We start from the raw sequence: 13340 nt of genomic DNA, 5'->3' as shown, positions 1-13340 counted from the left end.
ATTTAACAAGTTCAGTTTCTCAGCATGATTTTTGTGTAAATATTTACCTAGTAGCATCCCGTGTCAGAAATTTATGAAATATGATGTATTATAGATAGGGACAGATACTACAATTAGTTATCATCCAATTTATAATCGTGTGTATGTCAAAATATGACAAAAAGTATAGATAACCTGTATAGACTTCCAGAACAGTTTAGGCTTTTAGATGGCCTTTGTATGTGTATGCAATTAATCAAAGGCTGTAGAATTTCAGATGGGCAAGGCCGACAGAAAATATAGGATCTACTGTTTTTCATTGGAAAAAAATATTACCATGCACTTAATGTGAATTGAGTTCATTTAAACAGAGCAATGGTATTTTTTAAGGTATCGGACTGGGAATGACAATTGACAGTTTTCTGTCATATACATGTCTTTTGAATGAGGGTCAAAATCCTCCCTGCTCAGTTTGACTAATTAAAGGCAGACAAGATCCCCACTTTAATTTGTTGAATAAAAAGCTCTTAAAATTGAATAAAGATTAAACTGAATAAAAAGTTACAAATTTTAAGATAATATGTATAAATTTTTTGCTAACAGAATGAAGCAAAATTGTGGAAGAAGTTGCAAAACTGAAAGGGGTGATCTTTACCCTGGGTGAAATCAATCATGGGTTGTGGAGAGGTCTGTATCCCGTGTCTTTTTGATTTCCTTCAGCTATAAATGCAGAATTTTCCCTTGCATTTGCCAGGAGGAGGAATTATTGATTGTATTTTGATTCAATGCATTAACCTAAAAGTTGTCAGAGGTATTCTTTCATGTTGGGATAAAAACTTGAATTTCTTCATTAAATACATAAGTTTGGTGTAAAATATCACACCTGATAATGGAAATAATATAACAATTTTAACTTTAGGGCAAAAGAAAGGGGATAAAACATGTAAAATATTGATTTTGTTCATCGCCTGAAAGGTGTTGAAATTTTAAAAAATACAATTTTGTAAAACTTTGCAGAAGACTTCGCTGAAAAAGCATTGTTTTTAGGTGTTTTTTGCGCTATCCAGTCCTATTCTGTGCCTGGCCCAACCATATTCAGATCACCTTGAGTATGCATTTAGTATGCAGTAGGTAATTTTGATAAAAGACCTGTTTTGATACCGTAATTAACTTCTAACCTTTTCTAATTTGTAAGCCATGTTTGAGTGATGACAGATATGATTTGTAGATAAAGATCTCTGATTTATATAAGTTAATTATTCATAACTGTCTGATCCTAGATGATGGCTTCGGGCCAGATTTTGAAGGGCCGATTTTAACAGATAAGTAGCTACTGTTGTTTTAATTCTTTGATTATAGAATTAAGCCGAATTTCAACACAACTGCCCGCTGTGCACAAATCCACTTGAATAGTGTCAAAACTTATCAAAGATTAACTGAAGATTAAGACTATGTAATGGGATAAAAAAGTTTTCTCTGTATTATTTATTTGTTTGAAAACTTTTTGTGATAGAACTAGCGGAAAGAAATTATTTACCGTAAAATTGTTTAATTTCGTTGTCATAAATTTGGTTGTTTTGGCAAAATGGCTATTTGATGGGGATTTAGTGTCACAGAAGGGATCGAGGCATGTAGTGAATTGCATTGTACGCTTCTTTGTGAATCAGTCTGTCCCAAAAAACTTCACTTCTCAGAGATTCTAGTGAAACTTTACCCAAATGTTGAGCATGACGAGAAAGTATATTGGTGCAGGTCTGAACCTCCCATGGTCAAGGTCAAAGGTAAAAGCTGTAATCCACAGGCAAGGGCACTCCACTTGGGGTCATTCGTCACTTACTAGTGATGTTTACTGTTTTCAGAATTAAAGATGAAATTAATGGAAATTTTATTTTGGAAGCATAAGACCTTGTGCACAAATCTATGTAGGGTATTGTTGATTTAGTGTATTATTTTATGTAGGTAGGTCATTCACTACCATATTACTGCTATTGTGATTCAGAGTGTAGAAAGTGGTTATAGATAAGGTGTGGAAGTTGTTAAACATTGTTGATGAAGTTACAAACAGACAAAACTAAGCTAAATGTTAAATTTTTACAGGCAGCTGTCATGAAGCATCTACACATAGTTAAAAGTCATTGTCAAGGTGGGGAAACCAAGAATGCAACGTCATCAAAACCCAGCGCAAATGAGCTGGCCACACACAAATTCAGGTAAGAAAAGTCTTGTAACTTTTTTATTACTGCAGTTTTCGACTCGAGATAAAGTGCACCGTACCCGGCCTGGAGTATACTATTCTGTGGTAGTGTTCCATATTGTACGTATAGCTTGGTTTTTGCTGGAAAACGCGAACAGTTGGCAAAGAGGGTATGAGCTGCACCACACTTTTGTCTAAGAAAGTGAGTTTTGACCGTATTTTCGTAAAATGAGGACAGATTTGACGCTCATTTAATATCAGTGACGAGCATAATAGTCAATCATTGTTTTATTTTGCGATTTTCAAGGATATCTGACGATATTTTATTCAAAACAAACAACATTATTAAAATGAGAACATCCACACTGACGACTTTGTTGGAGAACATCCACACTCTTAATTACCATTATTGCAGTTATGCGTCCTAAAATCTATGTCTTAGGCAGTCAAGCTACGTTGTTCAACAACAAATGTCGTTGGGAAATTAATTTTGGTAAATCAACATTTACTTCCAGTCGTTTATTAACCCGGTAAGTCACATACTGTACGCGGAGCTTAAATTTGTTAACAAAAATAATTTTAAACACTAAACAGGTTAGCCAATAATTAGAAAAATAAAACTTCTCATTCCATTTAAATAATTTTGGCACCAATTACATATGCGAGATAACAAAGTATATGTAAATTTCTTTTGCTAAACCACAAACCTATACTTAAACACCCTTACAATTTTCCTGGCTGAACTACTATTAACGGACAATACGGCTCAAGCTCTATAAAACAGTTTGAAATTATTAAGATCTGCTAATGTGAATAGGTGTCCGCAACTAGTAAATTTATTAATACAGTTGTAACAGTATTTAGTGTTTGAAAAATTTTTTTGTCCAATGGCATTGCAATACATTTCAAATTATGGGAAATTTATTTTAATAAATCAGCATTTGATTGAAATGCGGTATTAGGGGCTAACCGGAAAACCTGCTCTGCGGGAACACTTAAGACAGTCACAGCGGAGAGAGAAAACCAAGTATGTGAGGAGTGTGGAAAGGTGTATAAATACTGACGAAAGTTGAAGGCGTCACATGAAAATCTTTTCCGTATGATGCCTAAGGTAGTTCTACAAGTTCGGATCCATTTTTTTCTTCACTGATTTAAAATTTGATTAAACTCCGATTTTTTTTTCCAAGTTATAGAATAAACTTGCAACTTTTGGCAAATGTAAATTGATAGTGTCATGTGATTTTTCTGCTTAACAAAATGTTTTGACCTTAAGTAACTTTTTGTAATATGTGCCTATATGAAATCATCTTTTCAAAAGTAAATTGTCCCCAAAGAAGCTTTTAATGAATCTTCTCAGTCGAAAATATAAGCTACGGTCTTACGTGTGCCTTTATTTTAGTTTATACAGAATTCATTTTAGGTCGATTGTGAAGGAAGTTCTACAACTTATATTATTCACTCTCGACCCCTCATTCCTGATAGGATCAATCGCTACGAGGGTATGAGAGAAGAGGCCAGTTTCCCTTGTAATGCTGAGCGCCAAGCAAGGGAGCTACTGATACCATTTTTCACCTCTTTGGTATGACGCGGCCGGGGATCGAACCCACGACCTCGCGCGCTCGAAGCGGACGCTCTACCACTAGGCTATAGACGTTGCCTTTATTTTAAGAGATCAGCGCATTTCAAGCTGATTTAAAGACACTATTTAGAACTATTTAATGTTCTAACAATTTTATTATCACGTTTTATCTTTAGAAATATAATGTTGTTGTCATGGGATTGCCATTCAATAAATGAATTTCGGTTCCGTATGCAGAACCCAGGCTTTAGTCTACGTAATGATAATACATTGTATGCCTTTCTGCCGGTTTATCAAATGTGCATAATCACCTCAAGGTTGGATTGTATTTGATATTTGAAAGAGACTTACATATGCTGAAATAAGAGTTAAAATATCTTACAGTTATAATATTTAGTTAAAGTACTAACTATCCGTGTTTTATGCACTTTGGGGTGGATATAGTTATAAACAAAATAACAATACAATAACTATTCCAATCCTCTATTTGCTTTTAAACTTTGTTTGCAAATTTGTCTTGTTATCTTAAAATAATGTTTTTCCTAAAATACAATCAATCTTAACACCGTGCCCTTATGCCACACTATACACAAAGATTAATGTTAACTAGCCTAATATGTGCTCAGCCATTGCTATATGATTTGGCAGATCTATTTTAACTGGTCTACAGCCTCGCGGTAAATGGTTAGAACTGCTGATTGTATGTATAGACGACATATGTTGTTGAACAACGTAGCTTGACTGCCTAAGACATAGATTTTAGGACGCATAACTGCAATAATGGTAATTAAGAGTGTGGATGTTCTCCAACTAAGTCGTCAGTGTGGATGTTCTCATCTTAATAATGTTGTTTGTTTTGAATAAAATATCTCAGATATCCTTGTAAATAGCAAAATAAAACAATGGTTGACTTTTATGCTCGTCACTGATATTAAATGAGCGTCAAATCTGTCCTCATTTCACGAAAATACGGTCAAAACTCACTTTCTTAGACAAAAGTGTGGTACAGCTCATACTCTCTTTGCCAGCTGTTCGCGTTTTCCAGCAAAAACCAAGCTATACATACAATATGGAACACTACCACAGAATAGTATACTCCAGGCCGGGTACGGTGCTCTTTATCTCGAGTCGAAAGCTGCAGTAATAAAAAAGTTACAAGACTTTTCTTAACTGAATCGACGTAAATTTGTGTGTGGCCAGCTCATTTGCGCTGCTTTTTGATGACGTTGCATTCTTGGTTTCCCCACCGTGATTGTCATCAAGAAGAGCAGTATTACAGTCTCGTTTAATTTCATCTTACAGTAAGTAATGCAAAGACATTTTCTGCTGGGAAACATCAAGTTTCTTAAAAAAAGTCATTTTATTAGCTTTACTATTTGAAGAATAGGTAGAGCTACTAGACTCGCCCATTTGTTGGCGTCTGCGTCACAGTTTGTTTTTGTATGTAAGCTGGTATCTCAGTACCCACTTTGATGAGCTGACATGCATTATACAAGTTTCATAGCTCCTATTTGCATTTTTACAAAATTACGCTTGCATTTTTACAAAATTACGCCCCTTTTTAGACTTGTGTATTCATTTAGTTTACGAGACAGTTGAATAGTAGAGCGTTGCTATCCTCCATCAGCTCTTGTTTTTTTTTCAGGACCAAGTGAAAGACTGAAGAAACACATAAAACCATCCAAAAGTCATACAAGATGAATATTTAAGTAAAAGGTGATTTTTTTACAGTTCGAAAAAACGTATTTTTATATGTTTTGGATGGCTTGCTTCTAGGTCAAGGTCTCACTTAGGAGGTAAAAGGTCATATGACATTGTTTCGTGTCCACTCTGTAACTCCTGAACTGCTGGAAGGATTTTAAAGGAACTTGGCACAAATGTTAACCACATCGAGATGACCTGCAGAGCACATGTTTCTGATGGCTCCCTTCAAGGTCACAGTTGCACTTAGGGGTCAAAGGTCATACCTTTGTGCATATATTGCTCCGCATTGCAGTGCTCTTGTTTATATAAGCATCAAGTCTAGAGCTGTGGCCGAGTCGTGTAACATTTTTTATCACAAATGCTGCATTATATTTTTTTGCAATAAATTTAAATGCAGAAATGGGGAAATATTTTATGCTAACATATTCCATATGAGTGTTCTAATGTCTAGGTTGCAAAATTTAGCAGTAGGGATTTCAGCTGCCCACACCAGATTTGTGTAATGCATACATGTACTTAGTCTGTGTTCAGACCTTATGTTTTGTTCATAGGAGAGAACTCTTGAGACTATTCAAATTTTGTATAATTATGTCCCTTTTCTTCTCAAAACATAGATAATCAGAGCCAAGACTGATGAAGTCAGACTGATGAAGTCAGAATATATTATGAAAGAAATATTTTTTTCTAAAAAAATAAAGATTATCTAGTCGGTAGCCAGACTAACATGTACTTCACATGAAACTATCAACTTTCCAACATGAACTATGGGGACAGGTGACTTTTGGACCTATGAATAATATCAGATATTAGTAAATTCAAATTGTTTTTTATGCAGCTGTAACTAAGGAAATTTTACATCACCTGTGTGGATCAAACTTTTGACCTCTATATCTATGGATTTGGTCAATCTTTTCTGAATACCTCCCTATGGAGAGATCACCCATCTGTGGTAGGTTATAGGTAAGTCATTCACATTGCAAGTTGGCTTTGAGTGAGATATTAAGGTATTTTGCCTGAAGTAAAATGACATAACTGATTTAGATGTTAACCTCTGATCACCGTACTTTATTGTTAGACAAACCATGTAGACAGCTGTACTTTATTGTTAGACAAACCATGTAGAAAGTCGATTTAGATGATTACCTACATGGGTAGAAGGGATACAGAAGAGGACATGGTGACTTTCCTTGGAATGATATAATAAAGAAAAAATGCATTTTTGTGATTTTTAAGGATTTGTATTCAAGGGATTAAAGGATTTTGCAATTTGGAATTTAACAAGTGAAAACATTGTTATTAATGAAAAATATTTGGTAAGTCGGACATTCTGTTAAAATGAAATAAAGTATGCAATAAAATTTTCAGTATGTTATATTGATTTTGTCATCAATATATTTATAGTTTTTATTGCAAAAATATTATTTGTAATTTTGTGAATTAGATCGTCGGGGTAGCTTAGTGATACAGAATTATGCATACAGAAAAACGCCAAAGAATTTATTGTACAGACAGTATAAAGTATACCTGTGTTTGTAATATATCTATAAATTATGTAACTATTTAAGAGCGTCATTCACATTTTTAGGGAATAAACAATGAAAAAGTCCTAAAGTTCTTGCAATTTTTGAGTCGACTTTCATACTATGAACCTTTGAAAGTAAAATTTAGATGCATGCATTAAATTTGTTGTGTAATATGTCCCAATAGTGTACAAAAATTATGCTCAACTTGGGAGGCAAATGTTCTAAGTGACGATTTGAAAGAAGACAATTTGTCCACCACAGATGTATGTGGGGAAGTTGAATTATTGCAGAGAACACAATACTCACAGAATTCAGGAACACCGTTGCTAGTACTGAAATGCTGTTCAAAATGGCAGTAATGGTGAAATGTCTGACTACCAAGTGGTGGAGGGTTTTAATTTTGTCTGTCAGGTGTGATAATTCAGTTGTTATGGTCTGAGGACTGACCCAGAAGTTGAAGAATTCTCGGACCAATTTGCTTGTGAGAAAACTCTCTACAACTGATGTTGGATAAAAATGGCTTTTATATGTGCCTTTTGTCAAACTCACACATTTTGTATACTTGCTTTGGCAAATTGCAGTATTTTAATGTTAAATAATAGAGAAAGAAGGCTGCATTATAATATAAATACTTGCAGGAATCCTACAGAAAAAAAACAATAAAACAACATTGACAAGGGGAGTATCAATACAGATGAAAGAGTATTACTGTTGGAGACTATGAATTATTTATTATTTTGCAGAAGGCAAGATCAAGGGTTACATTAAAGAGAACTGGCATTTGTTGCTTCTAGGTCTGCTAAGAATGCATAATAAATTGATGGCTCCCCTTTGATAATTTGGGCTTAGCTGAGAATATCTTGCTCTCATTAACAGAAGCTGGTGGTCAGGATGCATATTCAGTCAGACAAGTGCAGAAAAGTTGTATCTGAATTGATGCGAAGGAACGGATACAACTCTCTTGCATTGACGGAACTACTTTTATTTTTCTGCTGCAGATACATCTATACTAAGCATTCTAGCATATTTTTTACTTACAAAAATCACCTTTCTTCCATTCTTTTTCCAGATTGGCACCTATGTTTTTGTTGAAAGAGAATACCGGAAGAAAAATGATACGATAAATGGTGCAGAACTTCTACAAGTGTTTCCAGAATTTCACAGGTAATGAACCGCGGCAGGGGAACAATGTCGAAAACAGAAATTCTATTGTTTCAAAGTGTCTGGAACTACTGATTATGTTTATAATAATTGATTACACCTGATTGTAGGTCTGGCTTTGATTTATTTGATAATTGTTTATAATTTTTTATAATCATTAATCTTAGGTTGTAAGTACTTGCTACAAATATGATTCATATTGCTTGCTATTTTTGAAGTTGTTTATATCCGACTTTAGGGTCTTTTTGTTAAGTTTCCTTGGAATATATTTCGTGGAATAAAGAGGATTTTAATAATAGATGTTGAAAGATTAAAAAATGAGGTCAGAATTTAAACTATAGAGCTTGAAAACTGAAACAAGATTTCGGGAATTAGAATTGTTCTTTAAAATGTAAAGTATTTCAAGCGTGAAAATAGGAAGTTGTAAGAATTTGTATTGAAGTTTATCTTTTGTTATGTTTGAATTTTCATGTAATTTCTTATTTTGTTATGCAAAGTTGCTAATGGGATTAATTAAAGATATTTGTCAGTGTAACATTTAAATGATTTAACTCCATGTAAAGTTAGATCATTCATAAAATGCAAGTTGTTGTTCTTGAATTGAAATATTTCGTGCAAAATATTTGCATACATGGATTAATGTTGATGGAGTCTAGTGAAATTTGTTCTTTCACAAACTTTATTGAATATTCATTATGGAAAATATTCATAACATAATAAATTTGTAAATTACATATCAGACATGCATTGTTGATCTTCCAAATACGACACCCCCCAAAAAAACACACCAAAAATTACATAGTAAAAACACTTTTTATGTGATATTACATATAACTGTGACTATAATGCTGTATTAAACCTACACAAACTGTCCAGTTTGGTAAAAAAAAAAGCAGAAAAAACAACAACAAAAACTGGACATATAGATGCAATGACTTGTTATAGAAACATTCGGAACTCATGATTGACAGAAAACATGATAGTAATTATGTCAAATATGTAATTATGACATTTCTTAATTACAAAACCTGTCAAATATGTCATGACATCTTGTGTGTTAATTAAGATTTAATATCATTATGTCTCTTGATTGAAAATAACAAAGAAAGGGTAAGAATAAAATGGACATATTCGGTGCACTGATAATGATCATATTGACATACTTAATGCATTAGGCATTTTAATAGAAAATATAGCTGAATAACATTAATTTTGCTACTTGTATTTGAAATTAACCCTACTGAATTTCTAAAATGAACTTGTTAAAAGAGGTGCTTGCCAAAAAGATACTGGCTGAATGGCGAACAGTGCAGATCTTGATCAGACTGCATGGATGTGCAGGCTGATCAAGATCTACACTGGTTGCAAAGGCAGAATCAGTTGTGTCCAGCATGATAAGGGTTAATGATTAAAAATGGCTGGTTAAGCATTAAAAGGAAAATGTAGATCCTGTAGATAGTATGTAGAGATTAAAATCACCTTTCCCAGAATGTATTTTAAACATGATAAAAAAACAATTCTTTGATGAGTTTCTTATAAAATTAAAGCCTTATCTAAAAGGAAACTGTTTCAGCCATGGAAAAATTAGTTTTCGTCCTCTAAGTAAATGGTTCAGTTGCAGATGTGAGAGTGTAAAAGGAAGTAGAATTTTCTGTTTGATTATGCAGGTTTGAAACTTTGACAATGTTCAAAATATTAGTAATAACTGTTCTAAGTTAGTAAAATGGCTAGTCTGTCTTTATAATGTCCAAAACATACTCTATTAAAGCCCTGTTTGCCAAAAACTAGGGCCAGAATTTTAGAACATGAACTTTAAGATCCTCATGTGAATAAAACAGTCTAAATCTGTGCATAAATTGATTACAGTTGGGGTTTTATTTTGGCTGTAAATGTGGGGGAACATTTCAGAATTTTAAGAATGAAATTTGATATTTTTAAAAAATGTATTTCGATAACCTTTCTAAGGAAATAAGTGAAGTAGAAAATCATTTTTAAAAATTCTCAATCCGGAACATGAAAGGAATATGATTTGGATAGTTTCGGTTCTATTTTTTCTGGCCTTGATAATATTTTTTAAGATACATATACAATCTTTCAATGGGTTATTTAAGTAATGTGGTTAAATTGTTTATTGACACAGGGTTTTAAAAGGTATTTAAGTAGGGTTGTTAAATGATCGAGGAAGTGTTTGAATTAATAATATTTCTATGGAAGTGTTAGGATTGTGTATGAGTGTTGTAATTAATTTACTCATATTGTGATTAATACATCAATAAAAACAGAAGTAATGTTATAATTTAAGGTACAGAAGATGTTTGAATACTGTATTAGAGAGATAAAAACCTAAAGAAACAGAAGTAAATAAAAGGAATTAAAGGAAACCCCAAGTTGTTATTACGAGAGGTTTTGATCTGATAACAGGTTATTAATTTTGTTGGTTAGATGCTATCTATATTTAGCCAGGAAATACAAAGAATTTGGGAGTTAACCAGTATATGATGAAAAACATGGATTTTTGGTCTTTTAACATTGTATTTTGATCCTACTTTAGTAATTTGAAACAGATTTGCTCGTTTAGTAGTGTATGCGGACTTGTTTATTTTCGTTGTGTAATAATAATTCCTTCAAAAATTACATTTCAGTTGGAGGGTGTAATGTTGTACAGAGGTAGATGAAAAGTTGGATAATTGAATTACAAGTAAGTAGTTTAACAGAAGTTTCTGTAGTTTGCAGTTTAAATTATATACTGGTACATGTGTGTGAGGCAAGTCACTAGTGTTTTACAAATTAAGGAAGGAGAAAGAGCATTTTCAAGAAAAATGTATTTTTGTCTCCAGTATTATGCAAAAATCAAGTTTATTGAAAACAAACATAAAATTTATACACCTCAGCACCTTGTAGTATTGACACTGAAAAACTTTGAATTATTTTATTTGCTATCATCCAGTTGTGTATTAAAAATGGAAAGAAAACGCCTTTTTTTTTCTTTTTTTTTGCTCACCAGCAGAGCATATTTTTCATTCTTATATTCTGAGAAATGAATTTTTGTTTCCAAGCAAAAAAACTTGAGCCCTGCTTCGCGGCTATTTAAATTCTATTGTGTGTATGCAACCCATGATTACAATAGGTAACAGTTAACGGCTACGTGCCACACTTCAGCACGCAAAACTACAGGTATTTTTTATAGAATTTTATATAAAATAGACTATTTTGACAGGTGTCACTGTTAATAGTCGGGATTTTCATGCTTTTTCAGTGACAATTTAAGGTTAAAAGGTAGGACTGGAGCAGGTCTTTAATGTCCAGCATGGATTAATCTTCTTATAAGAAAATTCTTTCTTCCTGTTTAAAATTTCCTAATGGGCTATAATTTGTGTTTTGTTTTGGGGAGGGGTGGGGGGGGATTTTTTTTTGTACCCCCCGACAACAAAGTTGTAAGGGGGGGTATACTGGTTTCAGGTTGTCTGTCTGTCTGTCTGTCCATCTGTCCGTCTGTCCGTAGACGCAATCTTGTGCGCACCATCTCTCCTTATCCCCTTGACAGAATTTAATGAAACACACAAGTGATCAGTACCAACAGTAGTTGTGCATGGGGCATGTTAGGTTCTTTTAGAAAAAAAATTTGCAGAGTTATGAGACTTTGTTTTTTTGTTACTATACTATATACGTAGACACAATCTTGTGCGCACCATCTCTCCTCATCCCCTTGACACAGTTTAATGAAACTTCACACAAGTGATCAGTAACAACAGTAGTTTTGCATGGGGCATGTTAGGTTCTTTCAGAAAAAAAATTTGCAGAGTTATGGGACTTTGTTTTTTTGTTACTATACTATATACATAGACACAATCCTGTGCGCACCATCTCTCCTCATCCCCTTGACACAGTTTAATGAAACTTCACACAAGTGATCAGTACCAACAGTAGTTGTGCATGGGGCATGTTAGGTTCTTTCAGCGACAAAAATTGCAGAGTTATGGGACTTTGTTTCTTGTTAACATACTATGTACATACAGTCTGCATATGCAATCTTGTGCGTGCCTAATCTACCAAACCCTTGCACACAATTTAATGAAACTTCACACAAGTGATCAGTACCAACCCTAGTTGTGCATGGTGCATGTTACATTCTTTTAGATAAATATTCTGCATAGTTATGGGACTTTGTTTTTTGTTACTATACTGTATACATACAGTCTATATACATACAGTCCACATAATTATGCAATCTTGTGTGCGTCAAATTGCAATGTACTGTATCAGTGCATGTTGGGGGTACATTCATCACCTTTAGTGATAGCTCTAGTTTCAACACTTTTGGTTTGCATTAAGGTTTCGATGGAGGCCTTGAGAAACAAAAATCAAACAACACCAAATCATAGAAAGAAAGAGTTGTTTAACATGAAAATTGAACAGCATGTAAAAAATGTATATTATTTTAAGAAACAAGTGTCAGTATACTGATATAAACATTGAATTCCGGAAAAGGGCTGCCTAAAGGGGCTCCACTTCCGGACAGTTAAACGCCTTTAAAAACTCACCATTTTCAAAGAACAGTTACACATGTTCGTTTTGATGCATTTGCAATAGCGTGCGAGTGGTGAAATTTCGCATAACAAGGTGGAACACAGTTTTCAGCAATTGTTTATCTTTATTTTTTTACAAATGGCATTCATTTTCAAAAGGAGACAACTGTTCCCGACTATTTTAAGTACAAATGACATTCATTTTCAAAGGGAAACAACTTTTTCCGATTATTTTAAGTAATCTTTGAGAAAAAGTCGTCTCCCTTTGAAAATGAATGCCACTTGTAAAGAAAAAAAGATAAACAATTGCTGAAAACTATGTTCCACCTTGTTACGTGAAATTTCACCACTCGCACGCTATTGCAAATGCATCAAAACAAACATGTGTAACAGTTCTTTGAAAATGGTGAGTTTTTCAAGGCGTTTAACTGTCCGGAAGTGGAGCCCTTTAAGGCAGCCCTTTTCCGGAATTCAATGTTTTTATCAGTATACTGACACTTGTTTCGTAAAGTAATATACATGTTTTACATCCTGTTCAATTTTCATGTCAAAAAACTGTTTCTTTCCATGATTTGGTGTTGTTTGATTTTTGTTTCTCAAGGCCTCCATCGAAACCTTAACAAGTGGTTGGTCATTAACAGAAGTTTCACTGTATCACAACATTGCCCAGGAGG

General features: G+C 33.6%; 1 protein-coding gene across 3 annotated transcripts in view; it reads left to right on the top strand.

Annotated features, from left to right (window-relative positions):
* The first annotated feature begins 4991 nt into the window (after positions 1 to 4991).
* The window catches only part of LOC128559497 (disheveled-associated activator of morphogenesis 1-A-like), a 40524-nt gene continuing 32175 nt past the window's right edge, over positions 4992 to 13340 (top strand). The window contains exons 1-4 of one of the 3 annotated variants that reach the window (XR_008372415.1): positions 4992 to 5053; positions 5398 to 5468; positions 8049 to 8143; positions 10783 to 10838. The gene's annotated coding sequence lies outside the window, so the exon portion shown is untranslated. Of the gene's footprint in view, positions 5054 to 5397; positions 5469 to 8048; positions 8144 to 10301; positions 10562 to 10782; positions 10839 to 13340 lie in introns of those variants that run through there. The other 2 variants (XR_008372413.1, XR_008372416.1) reach the window with 2 other exon arrangements.

The sequence above is a fragment of the Mercenaria mercenaria genome, chromosome 1, assembly GCF_021730395.1.
Source record: "Mercenaria mercenaria strain notata chromosome 1, MADL_Memer_1, whole genome shotgun sequence".
NCBI lineage: Eukaryota > Metazoa > Mollusca > Bivalvia > Venerida > Veneridae > Mercenaria > Mercenaria mercenaria.
The sequence above is the reverse complement of the archived record's forward strand: the minus strand, read 5'-3'. Positions and strand labels throughout refer to the sequence as shown.